A 25296-nucleotide genomic window follows, 5' to 3' on the forward strand; every position below is an offset into this window, starting at 1 on the left:
CTATAATTTAGCAGAAATACTATAAAAAGCAGAAATACTATCATTTAGCACAAATACTATAAAAAGCAGAAATACTATAATTTAGCAGAAATACTATATTAAGCACAAATACTATATTAAGCACAAATACTATAAAAAGCACAAACACTATTAAAAGCAGAAATACTATAAAAAGCAGAAATACTATAAAAAGCAGAAATCCTATAAAAAGCAGAAATACTATAATTTAGAAGAAATACTATAATTTAGCAGAAATACTATATTAAGCACAAATCCTATAAAAAGCAGAAATACTATAATTTAGCAGAAATACTATATTAAGCCCAAATACTATATTAAGCACAAATACTATAATTTAGCAGAAATACTATAAAAAGCAGAAATACTATAAAAAGCAGAAATACTATAATTTAGCAGAAATACTATATTAAGCACAAATACTATATTAAAAGGCTTTCTCTCTCTCTCTCTCTTTCTCTCTCTCTCTCTCTCTCTCTGTCACACACACACACACACACACACACAAACACACACACAGAAAGAGAGAGAAGCAAGTTTGTAGGTCAGTCAAGCAGCCTGGGAGCTGCTAAATTTGAATCCACCAATCAGAGAGGCTGTCTACTTTTTCCCGCCAAAACAGGTGCAGCCATTTTTACACACGTAGCAGAGAGGCAGGATTTTTGCAGTCTATTTCTCATAGTGAGGACTAAACTCAAACAAATGACCATAATTTCCTAACCGTAGGGGCTAGAACGGTCATTCTTACACCGTTTTGTTCAGAAGAGATGGGGGAATCTTCAAGTGTTGACAATTTATCATTAAAATATGAATTATTAAAGATATTTGACTTCTAATGCACCATAACTGAGTAGAGGCGAAGCGAAAACTGCCTTGACTTGCCCTCAAACAACGCTTTCTAACTCTAAATCTATTTGGAGTATCGATATCATTCTTTCACCGTAAGAGACAGCAGGCTTTGGTGAACAGTCATGGAAATCTTCAGGTCTCTGTGGAAATCCAAAAAAAAGATATGACGAGAGAAAAAATTGCCTCATTTCCAGAGTTTGAAAGCTGAAGAAATCTGAGCAAAGGACGAATTTCCTACCCTCAAACAAACGTAATTCATGGCCAAATGGTAATAGGTGAGAAAAAAATTCTTGAATTGTGAGCGTCAGGAGTGTCTGAAGATATACTGGGACAAGCCTCATGTTTTAACTTTGCTTCGTTAAGGAGATATGACGATTCGAAAATGCCTCTCATTACAGAAATCAAGCGGTGATTTTGAACAAACTCTCCATTGACTTTCTATGGAGAGTTTTCCGACTTTGTGTTGGTCTGAGGAGATTTGCCAAAATTCTATAAATCTCACAAAAATGATGGTGACATTTTCTGAAAGCCAGCAAAAATACCTACGTTTTGATGTATAATTTGTGGAAGTTGAGTGAAAATTGAGCAAGTAGCAAGAAGTTGTTCGGACATGAAGAGAAGACTGCGAAACCTACAGTGGAACGCTGAAAGCCAAGTGCATAGCAACCATAACAACGCATGTATTTTGTGAAAAATCACAATTTTGCAACTCAAAACTTTAAGAGGGATAAAAATAAAACGGTAAAAGATTTGAAAAAGCTGATTTATAGCTGAATAGCCCAATAATTTGAGAACATTTTAAAGTTTGAATGGTTGTTCTAAGTGAAAATATGAGGAAGTAGTTAAGTTTCAAAAACAAGCAAATTTTAGCAGAATTGCAGAAGTTTCCCATTCATTTCAATGGGACAAATTAAAGGAAAAAAGCTTAATATTTTAAAAAGTATAATAGTGAAAAATACCAAAAGATATAGCACACATTAGCAGAAATAGCAGAATAGTTTAAAATTTGAATGGTGAAAATAGCACAAAAATTGTGGAAGTAGTTAAACGGCGAAAAACGTACGGAAGTCCTAAGAATAATAATAATAAAGAATAAAGAGAAACAGGAAAACAATAGTGTGGATGCCTTAAAGCATCCACACAACTAGAAAAATTTGCATTTCCTGCGAAAATGCAGTGTGGATGCTTTAAAGCTGAAGCTGTCTGCAAAAACTAGCTGAAAAAGCTGAAAAGTTGCAGAAATTGTAAAAACTTTGCAGAAGCAAAGGAACTTTGCTAAAAAGTAATAACTTAGCAGAACTGCAATATCTTAGAGGAAACATAATACTTGGCAGAAATACAATAGCATAGCAGAACTTGGCAGAAATATTGTAACTTACCAGAAACATGATAACTTCTCAAATATACAAGAATTTAGGAGAAATAGTATAAGATAACAGAAAGAATATATTTACCCCAAAATACTTTAACATTACAGAAACACTATGTTTTACAAAAATAGTACAACATAGCAGGAATACTGTGATTTACCAGAGACACTGTGATTAACTATGAATATTGTAATTTTAAATTAATACTATGTTTTAGCACAAATACTATAATTTGACAGAAATACTATCATTTGGCAGAAATACTATGTTTCAGCACAAATACTCTGGTTTAGCACAAATATTATAACATAGCAGAAATACAATTATATAGCAGAAATGCTATATTTAGAAAGAAAAATATAATATAGTAGAACTACTATGATTTAGCAGAAATACTGTAATCAGCACATATACTGTAACATGACAGAAATTCCTCCACTTAGTAGTAATACTATAACATAACACAAATGTTATGATTTGGCACAAAAACCATGATTTGGCAAAAATACTATGATTTAGCAGAAATACTATGATTGAGCAGAAGTACTAAGATGTAGTAAAAGTACTTTGATTTAACAGAAATACAATTATGGAGGAGTAATACTTTAAAATGGGAGAAATATTGATACACACACATACACAGAGCCTAAAGGGAACAGTATTTGTGCCATGGAGTGTTAACAAGAATGTGAGGTCCATATTAGAAAAGCTGGTAAAATGATAAAAGTTTGCAGAATTGTAATAAATGATGAATATGAATTACTTGTCTGTGATAGTGTATTAATTTGTAGGGAAAAAAAACATGTTGACCAAGGTAGGATTGAACCCACAACCTTTGGCTTGTAGACCCGTGTCACTACCAACTGCACCACTGGGGCAGAGAGCAGGTGACTGGAAAACAGGGTCATGAGCAGTCAGAACTAGATCGCGGTGAAAGGCAAAAAAACGCCGTTTTTTGGAGTTACAAAACGTCGTGTAACTCAAAAACTAGGTGGACTAGAAGCATAATTCTTTTACTGGGTCAATCAGCGGACTTTGGTGTACTTTGACTGCGATTTTCATTGCTCTTTGTACATCCGTTGCTGAGATATGACGAGAGAAGAAACGGCAGACCTCAGATATGATTGGCTGGCTTACAAGCCGTGAAGGCCCCAATATGCAAATTTGAATGCCTGAGCCCTCAGATATGATTGGCTGGCTGAGAAGCCGTTTAGGCTCTGATTTGTAAATTTGAATGTCTGTCCTCACAGAGGATTGGCTGCCTGGGGACCTGGCAGTAATATATAGAAATAGTATGATTAAGCATAAATACTACATTTAGTAGAAATACTATGTTATAGCACAAATACTATAAAAAGCAGAAATACTATAATTTAGCAGAAATACTATATTAAGCACAAATACTATAAAAAGCAGAAATACTATAAAAAGCAGAAATACAATATTAAGCACAAATCCTATAAAAAGCAGAAATACTATATTAAGCACAAATCCTATAAAAAGCAGAAATACTATAATTTAGCAGAAATACTATAAAAAGCAGAAATACTATAATTTAGCAGAAATACTATATTAAGCAGAAATCCTATAAAAAGCAGAAATCCTATAAAAAGCAGAAATACTATAAAAAGCAGAAATACTATATTAAGCACAAATACTATAAAAAGCAGAAATACTATATTAAGCAGAAATACTATAAAAAGCAGAAATACTATAAAAAGCAGAAATACTATAACTTAGCAGAAATAATATAAAAAGCAGAAATACTATAATTTAGCAGAAATATTATATTAAGCACAAATCCTATAAAAAGCAGAAAAACTACAAAAAGCAGAAATACTATAATTTAGAAATACTATAACACAACACAGAAAGAGAGAGAAGCAAGTTTTTAGGCCATTCAAGCAGCCTGGGAGCTGCTAAATTTGAATCCACCAATCAGAGAGGCTGTGTACTTTTTCCCGCCAAAACAGGTGCAGCCGTTTTTACACATGCAGCAGAGAGACAGGATTTTTGCAGTCTATTTCTCATAGTGAGGACTAAACTCAAACAAATGGCCATAGTTTCCTAACCGTAGGGGCTAGAACGGTCATTCTTACACCGTTTTGTTCAGAAGAGATGGGGGAATCTTCAAGTGTTGACAATTTATCATTAAAATATGAATTATTAAAGATATTTGACTTGTAATGCACCATAACTGAGTAGAGGCTAAGCGAAAACTGCCTTGACTTGCCCTCAAACAACACTTTCTAACTCTAAATCTATTTGGAGTATCGATATCATTCTTTCACCGTAAGAGACAGCAGGCTTTGGTGAACAGGCATGGAAATTTTCAGGTCTCTGTGGAAATCTATCAAAAAGATATGACGAGAGAAAAAAGTGGTTCATTTCCAGAGTTTGAAATCTGAAGAAATCTGAGCGAAGGACGAATTTCCTACCCTCAAACAAACGTAATTCATGCCCAAATGGTAATAGGTGAGAAAAAAATTCTTGATTTGTGAGCGTCAGGAGTGTCTGAAGATATACTGGGACAAGCCTCATGTCTTAACAACGCTTCGTTAAGGAGATATGACGATTCGAATATGCCTCTCATTACAGAAATCAAGCGGTGATTTTGAACAAACTCTCCATTGACTTTCTATGGAGAGTTTTCCGACTTTGTGTTGGTCTGAGGAGATTTGCCAAAATTCTATAAATCCCACAACAATGATAGTAACATTTTCTGAAAGCCAGCAAAAATACCTACGTTTTGATGTATAATTTGTGGAAGTTGAGTGAAAATTGAGCAAGTAGCAAGAAGTTGTTCGGACATGAAGAGAAGACTGCGAAACTTACAGTGCCTCACTTAGAACCAAGTGCATAGCAACCATAACAACGCATGTATTTTGTGAAAAATCACAATTTTGCAACTCAAAACTTTAAGAGGGATAAAAATAAAACGGTAAAAGATTTGAAAAAGCTGATTTATACCTGAATAGCCCAATAATTTGAGAACATTTTAAAGTTTGAATGGTTGTTCTAAGTGAAAATATGAGGAAGTAGTTAAGTTTCAAAAACAAGCAAATTTTAGCAGAATTGCGGAAGTTTCCCATTCATTTCAATGGGACAAATTAAAGGAAAAAAGCTTAATATTTTAAAAAGTATAATAGCAAAAAATACCAAAAGATATAGCATAAAAGAGCAAAAATAGCAGAATAGTTTAAAATTTGAACGGTGAAAATAGCACAAAAATTGTGGAAGTAGTTCAACGGCGAAAAACGTACGGAAGTCCCAAGAATAATAATAATAATAACTAGAAAAATTTGCATTTCCTGCGAAAATGCAGTGTGGATGCTTTAAAGCTGAAGCTGTCTGCAAAAACTAGCTGAAAAAGCTGAAAAGTTGCAGAAATTGTAAAAACTTTGCAGAAGCAAAGGAACTTTGCTAAAAAGTAATAACTTAACAGAACTGCAGTATCTTAGAGGAAACATAATACTTGGCAGAAATACAATAGCATAGCAGAACGTGTCAGAAATATTGTAACTTACCAGAAACATGATAACTTCTCAAATATACAAGAATTTAGGAGAAATAGTATAAGAAAACAGAAAGAATATATTTAGTCAAAAATACTTAAACATTACAGAAAGACTATGATTTAGAAAAATAGTACAACATAGCAGAAATACTGTGATTTACCAGAGACACTGTGATGAACTATGAATATTGTAATTTTAAATTAATACTATGTTTTAGCACAAATACTATCATTTGGCAGAAATACTATCATTTGGCAGAAATACTATCATTTGGCAGAAATACTGTGTTTTAGCACAAATACTCTGGTTTAGCACAAATATTAGAACATAGCAGAAATACAATTATATAGCAGAAATGCTATATTTAGAAAGAAAAATATAATATAATAGAAATAATATGATTTAGCAGAAATACTATAATGTAGCAGAAATACTATAATTTAGCAGAAATACTATATTAAGCAGAAATACTATATTAAGCAGAAATACTGTATTAAGCAGAAATACTATAAAAAGCAGAAATACTATATTAAGCACAAATCCTATAAAAAGCAGAAATACTATGAAGTAGCAGAAACACTATAATTTAGCAGAAATACTATAATTTAGCAGAAATACTATATTAAGCACAAATCCTATAAAAAGCAGAAATACTATAAAAAGCAGAAATACTATAATTTAGCAGAAATACTATGATTTAGTAGAAATACTATATGAAGCACAAATACTATAAAAAACAGAAATACTATAATGTAGCAGAAATACTATAAAAAGCAGAAATACTATAATTTAGCAGAAATGCTATATTAAGCACAAATACTATATTAAACAGAAATAGTATAAAAAGCAGAAATACTATATTAAGCAGATATACTATAATTTAGCAGAAATACTATAAAAAGCAGAAATAGTATAAAAAGCAGAAGTACTATAATTTAGCAGAAATACTGTAATTTTGCAGAAATAATATAAAGAGCAGAAATACTATAATTTAGCAGAAATACTATGAAAAGCAGAAATACTATATTAAGCACAAATACTATAAAAAGCAGAAGTACTATAAAAAGCAGAAATACTATAATTAAGCAAAAAATACTATATTAAATACTATATTAAGCACAAATCCTATAAAAAGCAGAAATACACACACACACACACACACAGAGGGAGAGAGAAGCAACTTTGCAGGTCAGTCAAGCAGCCTGGGAGCTGCTGAATTTGAATCCACCAATCAGAGATGCTGTGTACATTTTCCCGCCAAAACAGGTGCAGCCGTTTTTACACACACAGCAGAGAAACAGGATTTTTGCAGTCTATTTCTCATAGTGAGGACTACCCTCCAAACAAATGGCCATAATTTCCTAACCGTAGGGGCTAGAACGGTCATTCTTACACCGTTTTGTTCAGAAGAGATGGGGGAATCTTCAAGTGTTGACAATTTATCATTAAAATATGAATTATTAAAGATATTTGACTTGTAATGCACCATAACTGAGTAGAGGCAAGCGAAAACTGCCTTGACCTGCGCTCAAACAACGCTTTCTAACTCTAAATCTATTTGGAGTATCGATATCATTCTTTCACCGTAAGAGACAGCAGGCTTTGGTGAACAGTCATGGAAATTTTCAGGTCTCTGTGGAAATCCAAAAAAAAGATATGACGAGAGAAAAAAGTGGTTCATTTCCATAGTTTGAAATCTGAAGAAATCTGAGCGAAGGACGAATTTCCTACCCTCAAACAAGTCTAACTCATCTCAGAACGGTAATAGGTGAGAAAATAATTCTTGAATTGTGAGCGTCAGGAGTGTCTGAAGATATACTGGGACAAGCCTCATGTTTTAACTTTGCTTCGTTGGGGAGATATGACGATTCGAAAATGCCTCTCATTAGAGAAATCCAGCGGTGATTTTGAACAAATTCTCCATTGACTTTCTATGGAGAGTTTTTCGACTTTGTGTTGGTCTGAGGAGATTTGCCAAAATTCTATAAATCCCACAACAATGATAGTGACATTTTCTGAAAGCCAGCAAAAATACCTACGTTTTGATGTATAATTTGTGGAAGTTGAGTGAAAATTGAGCAAGTAGCAAGAAGTTGTTCGGACATGAAGAGAAGACTGCGAAACCTTCAGTGTCTCACTTAGAACCAAGTGCATAGCAACCATAACAACGCATGTATTTTCTGAAAAATCACAATTTTGCAACTCAAAACTTTAAGAGGGATAAAAATAAAACGGTAAAAGATTTGAAAAAGCTGATTTATACCTGAATAGCCCAATAATTGGAGAACATTTTAAAGTTTGAATGGTTGTTCTAAGTGAAAATATGAGGAAGTAGTTAAGTTTCAAAAACAAGCAAATTTTAGCAGAATTGCGGAAGTTTCCCATTCATTTCAATGGGACAAATTAAAGGAAAAAAGCTTAATATTTTAAAAAGTATAATAGCAAAAAATACCAAAAGATATAGCATAAAAGAGCAAAAGTAGCAGAATAGTTTAAAATTTGAACGGTGAAAATAGCACAAAAATTGTGGAAGTAGTTCAACGGCGAAAAATGTACGGAAGTCCCAAGAATAATAATAATAACTAGAAAAATTTGCATTTCCTGCGAAAATGCAGTGTGGATGCTGTATAGCTGAAGCTGTCTGCTGAAAAAAGTTGAAAATAGCTGAAGAAGCTGAAGAAATCAAAGTCAGTGTTTAAAAAGTGTTTGAAATTTTAATAACTTTGCAGGACAACATCAAGTTAACAAAAATGTAATAACTTAGCAGAAATGCAATAACTAATAAACATAACAATTCAGCAGAAATGTTGTAGTTTACCAGAAGCCACAACTTAGCAGAAATGTAATAATTTAGAATAACATCACTTAACATAACATAGCATAACAAACAAAAGTAGTGTAACCTAGCAGAAATAATATAATTTAGTAGAAAATTAAAAACTTAGCAGAAATGTAATAATTTAGAATAATATAACTTAACATAACATAGCATAACAAACAAAAGTAGTGTAACCTAGCAGAAATAATATAATTTAGTAGAAAATTAAAAACTTGGCAGAAATATTACAACTTATCAGAACTGCTATAATTTTGCAGAAATGTAATAATTAGACAAAACTGTCAACAGATAACAACTGAAACCTCAAAGTTACTTGTTTAACTGTGAAAAATTACCAGAAACATTAGAAAAGGAAGAAAATCACCCAGCAGATAAACTGATGTGGAACAAAACCAAGGTAAAATTGCAGAGTTTACGCAGCTGGTGAAATCTAAAAATGGCACAAAACAAAAACAAAACAAAAACAAAACCCACACAAACAACATTTAGGTAATACAAGATGCACAAGATGCTGCGGTCAGAGATAAAAACACCCAAAAATAATGTTATTGAAATGCCAAAGAGTGGCAGAAAGTTTAGAAAGTAGAAAACCAGTAGTAGAAAAGTAGAACATTCAAATATTTTTAGAAACATATGATACAAAATATTTACTCGGTTGTTTCCAATGATTACAATAATGGCATACAGAAATAAAAATCCCATTTGGGACAAACGGAATAATATTAATAGAAAATGCAAATCAAATGAATCTAACATCTATACAAACAATTGAAGCATCTGTCGGAATAGTGAACATATCCTTGTTTGCCATGTTTATGTTTATGGCCCTAAGATGCGCAGACACATGATAGGCTATTAACTGCAAATATATACACATATATAAACAGCAAGTGAAGGACAAAAATACATCCTCTGATTTGCTGGAGTTTTGTGTAAATACCATTTGGCAAGGATAAACAACATGTTCCAATGCCACATTAAAATTTTCATAAGCTTCATTTTTTCAATTAGTTTACAGTTTCCTGATTTGATGATAAATCTGTACCGAAATGAGGTCCACATTGTGATATATTTGAGGTGTGGAGAGTCACACAGCTGAACAATCGATGTGCATATTTAAAGAAACAGGAATCAAATAAAGAACATTGTTGTGGAATAAATTACACTGAAAAATAATCACTGCTTTGCGTTAGAGAGTGACTTATGATGAGGTATTAATTGGGTTAACTTTACCTCTAACAGCTTTTCACATAGTGCTGTGACCAGGGTGAAATCCATCATAAAGTAACTGTAAACAGTAGAACCATTAGCATGAATGTTATGGTTCTACCCTGATCAAAACTCAAGTCAGCTGTGTGACCTGATATAAAATGATAAAGAGGAACACATATAAATGACCTTTATGAACTTTTCAAAATGACTTTATATGCCTGACCCATTATCTATATATATTAGAGCAGATGGTGAAAACCACTGTTAGACCTACTCTATACTAATGTAGTTACTGACACCCCATACTAAGGCAGGATTCATACAAACACACATTATTTATTCTCTTAAACACTTTCTTTTTTCACATTTTGAGATTGTGTAATCTCTATAAAGAATACGTGTAATGGTTCAATAGATATAGTTATTTAAATGTCCATAATAATCACATGATCATTTTTGTACATCCTACAATTCAAGATTTAGAGCTGTGTGTTTGTATGAATTCAGCTTGCTATACTTATAGACTTAGATATATTAATCCACTATTTACCCAAACAAGTTACATTGTTTGGGTAAATAGATTGGGTTTGTCCTACAAAATAATTATTCAACAATAAAAAAAAACACACAAAAAACATCTGCACATTAATCCGGAGTTCAGTTTCATATGTCTGATATTGTTTGTTAAATCTGGTGACACAAACACAGTCAAAAATTCATTGCTAGCGTGACATGTGGTCCTTTTTGCCTTTGACCAATGATATGCTGGTTACTTGGACCAGTTTAATATTTGCTGTCACAGAGGAATGTTAACCATAAATCCAAAAGAATAAACGGAAAAAAAATGTTAATTGCAAACATGTTTTTGCTTAGTATAAGGATTGAAATTACATGGAAACTGTCACCTTAAAGCCTCATTGTAAATATCATCACAAACAGATGTTTTCCACACAGTTAACAAAGCTCCATCACATCCGATCACTGCATATAAATCTAAAAGAAAACAATTTTTTTTTTTAAAACAATAAAATTAACAACAGGGAAGACTTTTTATTTAATAACTAAGCTTAAAATAAGTGTTACCTTTGAATATTTGTGGGAAAAATCTGATGCTACCCCAAGAATACAAAGCCACACTGGAAACGATGACAGGCTTGCAGCCCTCTGTCTTCCTGGAGTGAGGTGCCTGATCAGTAGCAGTGAGTTGACAGAAGTCGGTGTCTGTAAGAGTGGCCAAACACTGATACTCTGTCCACTTGCGCAGAGTCTAAGAAGCTGGAATGCAGGCACACTGTACGAGCTTGTTCTAAAAAATACAGAAAAAGGAACATTTTATTTGTGTTAAGGCTTAAAAACTACAAATAAGTTATAAAATGAACAATGTTGAAATACCTTATAGGTGCTGCAGGCCACATAACCAGAATCCAGAGCAATCTCACACTCACATGATGGTGAGGAAAGACATTAGTTCTGCAGTGAGGTTTGAATGTCTCAGTTGGGACACTGAAGAACTCAGAAGACAGCAGTACCTGCACAGAGAGACAGAGTAGAAAAAGCATAGATTTGTAATCCATAATGTGAATTAAAACTCAAAAAGTTTCAACAAGTATAATCATTTGAGTGTGAAATTATTTGTGCAATAAACAGGATTTAAATTAATTAATTGAATTAAAAACACTGACATTTTTTTATCAAAGATAAAGAATCATACCTCTCTCTGCTCTGAGGATCACTGAGCATCTCTGACAGGAAATACAGTTTCCTCAGTATGAGTCATCATTGATGGTCTCAGAGGTGTGTAGTGTGGCAGCATGATGATGGTCGCCAGATCAGGCAGGAGGTCAGGTGATGGGTGTGTCATCTTCTCCATTGAAGACACACTGATATGGCAGTTCATAAAACAGCAGTCTCTGTGTGGCATGTAGTTATCTGTGCAGTCCAGCACTGATGGATCAGGTTTGGCTCAGCAGTTCATGAAGATGGTGTTAAGATGTTGTTTCAGCTGAGGATGGTGAAGTTTAAAGGTTTTCCCACAAAGGAAACAGGACTGTGTGCGCCCTGTCTGAAAAAAATACATCTACAAAACATAAAGTGCTTTTAACACCACCCACCCTCCCCACCCACCCATCTCAGCCCCCAAGTGTCTATGTAATGCTGGTATGGGGTGTCAGTTACTAAATCTAATTAGTGCGTCAGAAAGCGGGGGCTACACCTAAAGCCCCCGCTTTCTGATGTCTTTGTTTATTAGCAGCTTTTTCCAGCTGCTCAGAGAATTCTGACTTGGCCTTTATCCACCCAAACCCAAACCCACCCGGATAAAGGCCAAGTCAGAAAATGGATGCAGAAACTTTCCATGTACTTCTAAATCAGTTTTTATACATATTCTGTAAGCTGTAAAAATGTTTTTCTCTACATAATGTATCATCATAGACATCTCTGGTAGCCTAAAGATAGTTTAAAACCTTTACATTTTTTTACCTGTAAAACATGATAAGCAAAACCTTATTCATCCCAAAAACATTTGATTCTACAAAATTTACTATAATCAAGAAAATATAATTGTCTGTATTTATTCTTGTGATCCATAATAAATACTTGCATTTATCTGGGATTTATTTATTTACTATTTCATATTTGAAAGCCCTTGGAGGGGAAGATCTTGTTTGTTGAGATACAAACGTCAAAGTAAAAAAAGTATTAAAAAAGGAGATGACAATTAACATCCATGAAAAAATGCATTAATAGATTTAGTCATTTAAGACATGAGAATAAAAAATAAATTATGTCCGTTTAATACTTTTTGCAGCATATTTCAGATCTGAGGTGCATGATAACAGAAAGCAGATCTCCCGGCTCTGCATGAAGTACAGCCATGATTTGGTGAAATGATTAATAACATTGCAATAAGAAAGGGTCTTCTTACAGACAGAGTTGGGAAGACAATATGAAGAAATATGATTTTTCAATGAAAAATCTTTTTCATGCTCTACAATCAGTAAACTCTGTAACAGACATGATCTGTAATTGTTTCAAAACTCACCACACAACTTCATGATTGGCTCGAGGACAGGACACAAAACACAGGGTTGTGGTAACTGTAATATGATCTCAGAACACCTGAATGGAGGCTTTTCTGTGGCTGAGAAATGAAAATCAGGTCAAGCAGGGTGTTCTTGTCTGTAGTGGCAGAAGTGATCAGCTGTGAATACCCTCTAGATTGAAACTGCTCCAGAATCTGTTTTCTTCCACTCTGCAACTGGTTTTCATTAAAATCTCCACACACAATTATTGGGTGACAGTCCATTATTTCAAGTGAATCTAAAAGACTTACCAGGTTTTGCATGAATGGTGTCAAACTGTAGTCAGGGGGTCTGTACACAACCGCAATGAGCGCAGGGAATGGAGCCTGAACCTTCAACACTAAAAACTCAAGATCAGTGACATTATGCAGATACTGTTTTACCTGAACCTGAAAATGATTCCTCAAATACACAACAACTCCACCACCACTTCTGCTGGCCATGTGAGGAAAGTTTGTGTAGGACACATGTCTGTTGCGTTTGAACATGGTGTAGCCGTCCAAATGAAGACTATCTGCAACAAAGGAGCCTTGGAGGTGAGATTCAGTGAGACACAAAACATCTGCTAAACACATTTCATGATGACTCTTGATGTCACTGATGTGAGATGGCAAACCCTCCGTATTGTGATGGATCAGTGTAAGAGTGTCAGGTCTGCTGGCTGTTTCTCTGACCTGAAGAAGAGGCATCATTTCCTCAACGCTGGCTTGTCTCATGGTTTGGAGCACTGCAGTTACCTCGGGATTGGCGTAAATCTTTTTCTCATCCAAGTCCTGTAAATACAATCCACTGAGAGACGTCACCCTGCTGAGAGCAACATAAGCCATACCTGGTTCAAAAATGTTCTTCATTGAAACTACAGCTGTCTGTGTTGTAAGACCCTGAGTTTTGTGAATTGTGCAGGCGAATGCTAGCTTTACAGGAAACTGTCTGCGTACCGCTCCTTTAAACTTCAGACTCTCCTCTGCTCTCTCAATGTAAACCAGATCATCAGATGCTGCATTAGCACTGTGGTTGCTTCTTACAGACTGCCGGTTGTCCATTCTGAGGCCCAGTTTAATTATGTGTCCATCATTTTCAGATCTCACCACCTTTACCAGTATACCAAAAGCACCGTTGACCAAACCGTTTAGTGTGTCCAAGTTTCTGGTCAGCATCACTCGAGCTCCTTCAGCAACGTTCAGGGTGTCGGGTAAATCATTTCGCCCACCTGTAAATGGTTTGTCTCTTCGTGCCATTCTGCCTGTACGTTTATCCTTCTGGAAATCGTCTGCAGTGATGATTATGATGTTTGAATGAAGCTTCTTCAGGGTATCTGTGTTATGGGATTCCACATTCTTGTTGGTGGCATAAATGTGTAAGACCTCAGTTGGACATTCTTCTGGTGCAGTCACAGCCTGTGACAACAAATCTCTGTCGCACTGAGAAAGCTCATCTGTCTTTTCTTTCACTCTAATCCTGTTCAACATCTCTGCAAAGGCCACATCATCTTTCTGACGCATGATCTCGGTTAGAGTGATCATCTGAAAATGTTCCTGCCATAGGTCAATCTGTTCTGGATCGTAAACACAGAGAGGTTTAGACTGTCGCACTGGTGGCAGCTGGTAAAAATCTCCAACAGCTAAAACTGACATTCCACCAAAAGGTCTCTGAGTGCCTTTGATTTGTTTCAGTCTTGCATCTACATAAGCAAAAAGGGGTTTTGAAACCATTGAAATCTCATCAATAACAATAATTTCAGCATTCATCAGCTCAGATCTGACTTCATCCAGTTGGTTACCAAGTCCTTGAATGGGTGGTTTCAGACTCCTGGGTAGTTTCAGTAGAGAATGTAATGTAGAGCCATTGATAGAAAAAGCTGCTGTCCCAGTAAATGAAGTCAGTAAAACAGTTGGATTTGATATGTCAGCTTCTTCTCCATTAGCAGGCAGTCTGCTCAGGATCTTTGATGCTTCAGAGTGAATACATTTAATCAGATGTGACTTTCCAGTTCCTGCACCACCGTTGATATAGAAGAAAAATGGATCTGGGTTCAAACCACAAACTCGCTGAATACACCAGTCTCTTATAGCATAGAACACGCAGGCCTGCTTCTGGTTCAGATTCTGATACATGACGCGTACCACAGCTGGATCTACTGCAGGTTGTTCTCTGACGGCTCTGATCTCTGTTACAGCATCAGACTGACGACTGTAGTCAGGAACATTCTCCTGTTCGTTCTCATCATCAGAATGTCTCTCAGGAAGATTCTCATCACATTGCAACCTCACAACTTCAGATTCAGGAGCCAGATTACACCATTCATCGATCACAACGTCCCTATTTTGTTCAAACTCTTCCAGTGCACTCTCAATATCCTCAGAGTTCTTCTCATACTTGTCTTTATTTCTTTTCACAATCCTTTTCACAGACTCACTGTGGTCTGAACATGGAAGTCGTACACAACCTGAGTTGTAGAAGGACTGATAGGTTTGGAAACATTGTGGTTTCAGTTCCTGCTCTGATCTGTGTGGAAGGTAAAGCCTCAACAGTCGACCACAATATTGCTCAGGATCTTTTTCTTGTGAGCAGTGGTAATATCTGATTATAGCTGGTTTATCATTCTTTCGCCTTTGTACAAATCCAAGCTGGTTTAGAAGAGGAAGCACATCTTTTCCTTCATTTGGACCACTCACCAACCGGCAAAGGGCAGCAAAATCAGCCAGTGACATTTCCTCATATTCTGGTGTCTCAGGTCTGCATTTGTATTTATCACTCAAACTTGTCATCCAAATATTACAACTGTCATGTGTTGTGGTTTCCAGGTAGCTCATGGGGCGACTCATTTTTACTGGGTTATCATCTGTTGGTACAAATACAACACTGCGGGAACATTTTTTCATTTTTAGGCCACAGACTCGAGTCACACACTCCTGTGCACTGATTTCTCTCTTTTTTGAGTAAGCCTGCATCACAGCTCTCATTTCATCACATTCATTGACCGTGTTGTTTCCAGAGTTATCAATAACTGTCTTCAGGTATTCAGAGAGGCCAGATTCTTTCTTCGTTATATATTTACAGAGGTATTCTACACATGAATAGGCATTCAAAATGAATGAGACATCTAAATTAGAGTTCCAGGCTTCAAGCAGGTGAGGGTTGTAATTGTTGATCCAACAGTCCTTTGGGTCACGTTTCAGAATCAGCGCCGTTTTCTTGTTTATGTCTTGGAGGCATTGTTCATACTCATTCATTGTCAAGTTGCATCGTGACAGAATCTGCTCTATGGTGAGAGAAGCAGCTTCAGGTTCCTTCAGCAGGTTCATCAAAGGTCTGAGTTTGGCTTTTGCAGCTTCAGTGTCTGAATCCTCATCCTGTCTCACAATCATTGTTCTTGTGGATGGTGGTTTTGGAAACCCAAATCTACAACCAGAGTTCACACTCTTAAAGCATGTTTTTGTGTGGTTTTTGCTGTGCTTTTGTAGTTCAGTGACTTTTTTGTGCAGTTCAGGTTGTTTTTCTGGATCAGGGAGTTGAGCTGAGATGTATCTGTCCACAAAGTCACAGACAGTTTGGTCGTTATCCACATCTACTTCTACCTTTTCTCGAATCCACAGCAACATGTGTATATGCGGACTACCTCTGTGCTGGAACTCAACTCTGTAAAAGTAATCAATGATTTCACCAAGGGGCTGTGCAGGAGAAAAAAGCAAATCTCTGAACAAAGCCTCAACACGCTTATCAAACATTCGCATGGTGGTTACTGGATTTGATCTTAGAATTTCACACTTTTCTGACCAGTCCAGGGCTTCAAAATCAACCTCTTCACCTTGCTGTCTCTTTATTGCTTGAATCACTTCAGGCCATCTCATCTCAGCAGCAGAGAAAGTGACAAAGAACTGAGGTGTTCCTATTTGACGAAGCATACTGAATAAATCTTTGGTAGTTTTCTGCCAGTAAGCTGGAGTTCCTCTTAGTGGCTGCATAAATCTGATTGCATCTTTATTTCTTACCAGCTTCTCTACTTCTGTCTTACTTTGTAACATTCCTGATGTGATTTTGCGTCCATCTTTGGTCATAGTTTTACCTTTCCTTAGCTGTATTGTCATGCTGGAATTAGCCAAGTGTATTTCAGTGACAAACTGTGAGAAAAACAGGTAATTTGTATCTTTGGCAAATCTTGCATCAATGTTGAAAAGCCTTGACTTGAAGTAAGCACTTGGTGTGAGTTTAAGAAGTCTCTTTTCATCCAGTGTACTCTGACCAGTAGGAAACTGCACAGGAAATGCCATGGCTTCCAAATGAGGAGTTCTGAAGAAGCTAACAGGATTGTTTCTTTCTGCAGGAGCCACACAATATGTGTTATCACTGAAACAGAGAATCTCTTCTGAAATGTCTACAGGCTGCAGACAACTTTCTAGAGCAAAACCTCCATTGTTCAAATCACTTTCTGGTTCCTCTGGATTTTGTTCCTCTGGTTGTTCATCACAGGATTGCATATTAATATCTTGGTCACTTTCAGACTCACTTTCGGACAAAAGGGCATCTTTTTCATAGTTGTCAATTTCCATTAGATCTGCTTCATCATAATCATCGCTTGCCATGCTGGCTTCATCACTGCTGTCATCATCAGGTAACGTTGGATCACAAAGCAATGCATCATCTCTGATAACAACATCTGTGTACTGTGGGTGAATCTGTTTGAGTTTACGCAGAGCTTCAATGAGTTTAGACCAGGTGACAGTCTGGAACAGCTGATGGCCTTTGTAGCACAGTCGTCTTTTCAGCTTGATCCTCATTACCTGTGATTGGCTTCTGAGCCTCGGTAAACAGTCAACTGTTTGTTGGACTTCAGATGGTACACACACCACATTACCACGTATGAGTCTTTGTCTGCCCTTTGGAAGTGGAATAATCTTAGCAAAAGGTATGCATTTGGCAATCAGATGTCTCTCCAGAATGTTGAGATCACACAGTTCAGCTGGAATATCCTGCAGTTCTAAACCATTGACAGCAGCAAGCCTGGGCATGCGTCCACTTTTGAGGGAACTGTGACACGTGTGACAGATATACTCCTTTTTTCTCTCAACAGGAAAGCTGCACTGATCATTACATGCTTCATCACACACATGAACAAATTTACCAGTTAGACACTGTTGAGCTACAGTTTGGTGTTTTGAGTAATTTTCTCTTTTGCAGATTTTCACCTGATTAGGAAAAGAAGCTTTTAGACAAACAGTACAAACATGAGATGGTGCTGACTTAATGTTTGATCTGAAACGAGATATGGCCTCATTCATTAAAGTGTTATCTGGATGACACTGTAAACTTTCAGCTGGTCGATGCATCTGACAATATTTTCTTTTTATTTTCATTGCACATCTAATGTTATGCATCTGTCTAAAAGAAAAACTGTTCCAATATTTTACTCTCATTCGTTCTCTCATATTGTCCTTGTGTTGCTGCTGAAATTGTCTCTCTTCTCCATAACGTTTAGTGATGTAACATTTTTTTTTCTGTCTAAATTCTACACTTTCTTTATATAGGTTAGAAACATATGACCTCATGTAAGCTTTATGTTTCTCTCTGAATTCAGCACAAGTTCTGTATGTTCTTGTTATTCGTTCCTTCTGCTTCTCTCGGAACACGGGAGATTCTCTGTATGTTCTTGTTATTCGTTCCTTCTGCTTATCTTTGAATACAGGATTGTCTTTATACATCCTTATGACACGTTCTCTTTTTCTCTCTCTAATTTTAGCACTTTCTCTATAGATCCTTCTCATTTGCTCCTTCTGTTTTTCCTTAAAATCATCTCTTTCCTTATAGATCTTTCTCAAATGTTCCCTCTGTTTCTCTCTATATGTAGGATTTAGCTTATATAGATTACTTTTGTACACACTCTTCTTTTGTCTGTGATCAGGATCATTAGACATCTGCCTTTCTTTCTTTTTCTGATTTTCCTTTCTTTTTGGTAGTTTTTGTTGGGCCAGTGATCTTCTCCTCATTTTTTGCCTTTCCTGTTTACTATATTTCAGCAGTTTATGTGAAAGTTCCTGTGTTGTCTTGGTTGAACAGGAGGCAGCGGTTGGATCCTTCTGAGGAACAGAATCTGATGTTACCTGAGGTTCTCTTACAGAAGATGCAGATGTTTCTTTTTGTAAAAAATCAGAAGGATGATGGTTGCTTTCAGGAGCAGCTGTCTCATTTGAATAATCCACTCTGGATGATGTCACTTCTGTGGTTAAAGTGTCAGTCACAGTTTTCTGTGTCTGCTCAGTGGATGTCTGGGAGTTTAATTCAGGAACAGGTTCATTTAAATCTGGTGCTGGAGCACTTGTAGCGCATTGTCTGTATTCGGTGGTTTGATTAGCATCTCTTTGGTAAGCAGCGTTTTCACTGTGAAATTCGATGGGCTGTAGCTCATAAGTGCAGGTTGGTGCGATGCTAAACATTCGGTACAAACATTTGATCCTGTCAATCATGTCGTTAAGACGTGTGAATTTTAACATTACTGCAGTTCCACCACTTACACTTAGTGACAATGGCATTCCTGTAGACTTACGTGGGTGAGGGTCAAAGTATGCATATTCACCTGAAGTCAGCCTGCAAACTGCGATGACTGTTCCTCCCATGACTAGCAAAGCGTAGCGAAACTCTGAAGCCAAACACTGTAGTCCCTGTTCAAGGCTCGGAAGATGATCTGTACCATCAAATGTGCCATAACGAGCAAACTGAGACATGTCCACTTGATACTCGTGTCTGCGGCTGGTGACCACTGTGGGAAGCTCATCACAGGCTAGAAACACGCTGTTCACAAACCTCTTTCTGGCATCTGAATACACGGCATGGCCTTTGTCCAACACACGGTTAAGATCTGCTCTGGTAATGAATTCATCCTCGTGTAAGAATGACAGGAAAACCAAACTGTTAGCCATGCATTGCTGATTCCGGTACTTTCCATACTTAGCAGAGGCCTGGCTTCGGGATGCACAGATGCTACTCACTCGTGCACGACTTTCACTGTTTGTAACAAGTACATGAGACGGTCCTGGAGCTTCTCCATCATGCTGCGTTTGCAGAGTTACCTGGGGTTCAGTCTGGATTACCTGCTGTACTTTAGCATTTGGCACAGATGATGAGCAAACACCTCTCTTTACCACATCTGCATAAGACACTGTGGCTGTCTGAACGCTGCTCTGCACTTCTGGACTGGGAATACTTGTAACAGACACATTTACCTCCTCACCGCTCTGAGAAACATTCACCTGTTCTTTCTCCTTCTGACGTCTAAGCTTCTGGGACTGCGACCTTTGACCTTTCCTTGGCATTTTATTGAAGTACAAACTGGACCTTATATGTATTTATACACAAATGTAAACAAAACTCAACCTGTAAACACTGAAAAACTAATGACACCTCAAGTTTCTATTAAATCAGAGATTTATCAGAATTGATGTAAAAGGCTGACCTAAATACAAACTCAATATAAAAGTTATTTAAAGTTTTCTGAAAACACTTTGGTCTGTTTTATTGTAGCTTTTTCAAAAACTGTATATTATTACTTCTTATATTTTTTTAAACCAGAATGGATAACAAATAGGTCTATACTTCTGTAATGTAATATGCAGAATAAATCTCAACAATCAATCAACAGGCTATAATAAAACTCTTAGCTTTTAAGTAGACTTTGTGTAAATCTTTCAGATATTTAAAATTTAAAGCAAATATAAGGAGCTGTGATGGTGCAGTGATCAGATGACAGGCAATGACGATTCTTCAGCTGGATGTTCTGCAGCAGTCAGGAAACAGGAAGTCTGGGTTCTCAGGTCAGCCTCTAGATGACAATTGTAACTGAATACTTACACTGAGTGACAAATATGGGTTTGTCCTTAAATAACAATAGTATAAACTTGTAGTCAAATGTTATAGCCAATGAAACAGACTTGAAAAATGTATATGAATCAAATTTAATATTTATCTGAATACAGCAGTCTGAATGTATGTATTACAAAATAACCAGATTATCTTACTACAAATAAATCTCAACAAAGGTGTATATTTTATATAATTTATCCAAGTAATTGCACTTGTAAGCCAAACTATCCCTGTTTATTACAAAGTGTAATGCAAAATTAAAATGACAAATGTAGGGCTCTGTAAGTAGTTTCTACAGTGAGTTCTACTGTACTGTATATTCAACTTTTTACTTGTAATTTCCAGCAAAATGAGTGGATATGAGAGAGTTTAACGACAGGAAAGAAGGAGCAGTGAGAGCAGAGATCTCTCAGATTTCTGAAAACAGATCGACGAAGTTGTGGTAACTTCAATTTCCAAAAACTTGGTTTCTTGTCAAACTTCGATTTCTTGTCAAACTTCGATTTCTTGTCAACCTTAGATTTCTTGTCAAACTTCGATTATTTGTCAACTCAGGTTCAAGCTTGTCAAAATTAGATAGAGCTCATGGCGGAGAATGATAGAAGATAGAATGGCTTGTCAACAAAGATGGAGCAGGGAGAGGGAGAGTGATAGGACAGACTGAATTGCTTGTCAACGATAGAGGGAGAGGGTTTTCTGCAGCAGGTCACCTGTAAGACAAAAAGGGACTGGAATTAGGCATATTTCCAATAAACATGGCTTTCCAGTATTTTTCGGACTATAAGTCACACTTAAAATCCTTTAGTTTTCTCAAAAATCAACAGTTTACCTTATGTATTAATTCTGGCTGTGCTTACTGACCTCAACCCAATTTTATGTGCAGCACGGCTCTCAAACCTCTGTCAAAATGTTTTAGTATGACTTTGGAAAGCTACAAAGCTGCAGCGCTTGATGGATTGTTGGAGCATTACAGCTACAGTAGTCAGGAGCCTCGCCGAGTAATTCGTATTGTGCTTAAACATAATATTATGGTGTGTGTATGAGGACCTGGCATCTGTTTACAGACATGCGTACGAAGCAGATTTAAAGCCGATCAATCAATGAAGAATTTGATAGATTTGTGGAAGAGGACTGAACAGAAAAAGATTGTAAGTGTACAATCTTTTATTGTAAGTACTTTATACATATAAAAAGTGTATTGTGTATTGTACACATATAAAAAGTGTATTGTTATGTGTTACCACTGAAAAATGTTGAGAGTTACTGTGAATGAGTTGAATAGTTTGAGTTATCTGAATATTTGGTTAGCTGCATATGCCTTATAATCCGAAAAATACAGTACACACAGGGCTTTACATATTGAAGAGTTCCACAGTACATTATTGGACTGAACTGATTGAAAATGCTCAAAAATGGTGGTGGAACTATTCTAAAGAAACTTTTACATTCTATCAACACAATAAAAACAGTGTCTATAAACTTAAACCAAGATGTGCTGAGATGTGCTGCTGTTGAGAGTTATTGTAAATGAGTTGAAAAAAGTTTGACTTATCTGTTTTGTTTGGCTTAATGTGCCTTAGAATTTAGTGCGCCTTACAGTCCGAAAAATACAGAACATATATATCATTACACACTGAAGAGTTGTACAGTACATTATTAGATTCAACTGAATGAAAATGTTTAACATATGGTGGTGGAACATTTCTAAGGACATTTTTGCATTCTATTAACACAATAAAAACAAACAGTCTGTAAACCAAGATGTGGTGCTACAGTAACTTACTATAAACATTATATGGTCAAGCTAAACCCACACAATGAAGTTAGAGCAGACAGTTTCAGACCACCTGCTTTAAACACTTCACATGCACTCAACTCACATGTTCCTAAATGCCCAAAGGTCTCAAATTCCCGTTTCTGTGTGTACTTACCTGGTACAACAGTATATCATAATGTCTGGGGAGCCATTAACATAAAAGTAACAAATAATTTACTCAGTATGACTTTTGGCAAAATGAAAAATTTGGAGACAGATGACTCCTATACAGCAGTTTCTACATTTTTCAGTCAAATATGGGGCATGTTTAATACACACTCCACTAAATCTACAATAAACAAACAAACAATAAACTTAGCATGGCCAATATTAGGGCCTAATTAAAAATGTAGCATGATGATAAGAGAGATCTGTAAGTCTGGAAATGTTTACATAGACTTTTCTAGGATTTGATGATTGCCAAGAGCTGTGCTGACTCACTGCACTACACTGAATCTCCTATAATGAGAAACATTTCCCCGCATTGCACCTCAGACAAACCTTTACTTACCAGACTTGAGACGATCAGATCAGCAGTCTAGAGAAAGGAAACAATTCATCAGATCACTGTTTGATGATTCAGACTGTTGAGCCTCTTCACACACAATCCAACTTACTGTGACACAAATTAACTAGTAAAATTCTCAATTTATTTAAGGCTTTATGAGCTGAATTTAATTGCAGAGTCTCAGATGGCATGTTTAATAACATGTTAACATGTTAATTAACATGTTTAATAAAAACATTCATACTACAGAATTGCAAAGAATAGGCACCAATATTTGTTGGCACAAATGCAGGATATACCAAATATTTTCGTACACAGAAGCTTTGTGGCTCTAACATTTTCTATCACAAGTCAGTTCTAATAACATGTGAAGAACGACAACTTTTAATCTCATTTCAGATTAAAAATGTTGAATACAAATTAATTATTTAAATCAGAAGCAACAGAAAACCACAACAACAACAGTGGCACACCATTTTTCTAATGAAAATTTCTTAAAATATTACGCTAAAAAGTCATTCCATTGTACTTGTTGCTAACAATATTTATGTTTTGCAGTATATCCCTTTTTGGCAACATTTATATTTAATTTTAAAACATTGGCTTTAATATACCTACTCACAACTGTACTTCTCTTGCATTTTATTATTGCTTAAGCGTTTAAGCTATCACTTACAGTCACTCAGGCAAAATACTTCTAGTGTTTCGACTTCATGCTAATTCATAAGTGGAATGAAAGAGACAATAAAAATCGATAGCTGTGGTGCTCTTAAGTGTTTAAGGTACCACCTATACTTACCTAAAGCACTTTCATAGTTTTGTTTGATACTTAAATCCACAAACATAAGGAGAAATCAAACAACTGCATAAAGATATCTCTGACATTTAACTATGTTTGGACTTGATAAGCCATCAAAAATTAAAAGCAGAGAAAAATGGGCTATTAAACTTCATTGACATTTTCAGGGGCAGTCAGTGGTCCTGTGTGGGGGCTTTGCTGCTACAGATTCTAAATCCTGACTATTTGTTTTTGCCCATGAGTGAATGGCAAGATGACACAAGTGAATTACTAAACATTACCATTACTGTCTACTTACCAGCAAAGGCAAAACCAAAGATCTGTTCACTCTGTGTAACAAAAGACAAAGAACAAAAATACAGGATCAGACAACTCCAATCAGCATTAGAGTCAATACTGCATCACTCTCTGTAGTCAAAAACATTCTGGAAACTTCTTTGTTTACCACAGCTGGAATACAAACAACAACTCTCCTCTGTTTTTCTTTAAAGATTATCATCTTCATAAAGGTAATATGTAGTTTTATTCATTTGCAATAAGCCACACAAGTTTCTGATTCATGTAATGCTCCAAAATTTAGGTTCGATTACTTAAGAGAGTAGACCAATGATTTGCAACACCTAGCACTGCACACTTTATCAAATGGTGATGTCACAATTTAAAAGTAGGTAACAATCACAAATGATAGCTTGTATGTTTGTAGGTTTTAACATTTGAGGTGGCCTGAATTAAAATTCTATTAACACAATAAAAACAAACAGAATCTATAAACTTACACCAAGATGTGCTGCTACAATAACTTACTGTAAATATTATATGGTCCAACAAAACCAACACACTGAGGTTAGAGCAGACACTTTCAGGCCACCTACTTAAAATTTATGCCACATCACAGGTTCCTTAATCCCCAAATTTCTCAAATCACTGTTTCTGTGTGTACTTACCTGGGACAACAGTACATCATAATATCTGGGCACACAGAAACAGGGATTTGAGATCCATTAACATAAAAGTAAACAATACTTTATTCAGTATGACTTTTGGCAAAATGAGAAATTTGGAGATGGATGGTTCCTACAAAGCAGTTTCTACATATTTCAGTCACATGTAGGGCATGTTTAATACACAGCCATAAGCACTCCACTAAATCTAGGACGTACTTATAATGGAGGATTTAAAGGCCTAATTAAAAATGTAGTATGATGATAATTTCTTTGTAGATCATTTAATCATAAAATACAGATATGAGTGCTGTATCTGTGCTTTTGATTTTTTCCAGTCATCAACAAAATCTTTAATTAAAAGACTAATTCAAAGAGCAGTTTTCAGAAAGTGACTTAATTTAATGAAGGGAAAGAAGCTTTTGAAATCCACAAGGCCCTACTTGAAGACTTAATTGTACCTAAACTGCTGTTCATGAGCTGCTCTAATGT

General features: G+C 35.9%; 2 long non-coding RNA genes across 2 annotated transcripts; both read right to left on the bottom strand.

Annotated features, from left to right (window-relative positions):
• Positions 1-10895: 10895 nt before the first annotated feature.
• Positions 10896-11627, bottom strand: LOC148100172 (uncharacterized). Its single transcript, XR_015719842.1, has 3 exons — positions 11518-11627; positions 11199-11335; positions 10896-11112 (listed from the first exon to the last, which is right to left on the bottom strand). It is a non-coding gene; the product is annotated as an uncharacterized LOC148100172 (long non-coding RNA).
• Positions 11628-20816: 9189 nt separating this feature from the next.
• Positions 20817-24149, bottom strand: LOC148100173 (uncharacterized). The gene is made up of 2 exons (XR_015719841.1): positions 23068-24149; positions 20817-21450 (listed from the first exon to the last, which is right to left on the bottom strand). It is a non-coding gene; the product is annotated as an uncharacterized LOC148100173 (long non-coding RNA).
• Positions 24150-25296: the final 1147 nt, after the last annotated feature.

This window comes from Neolamprologus brichardi, chromosome 12, assembly GCF_056152115.1.
Source record: "Neolamprologus brichardi isolate AB-2024 chromosome 12, ASM5615211v1, whole genome shotgun sequence".
Taxonomy (NCBI): Eukaryota; Metazoa; Chordata; class Actinopteri; order Cichliformes; family Cichlidae; genus Neolamprologus; species Neolamprologus brichardi.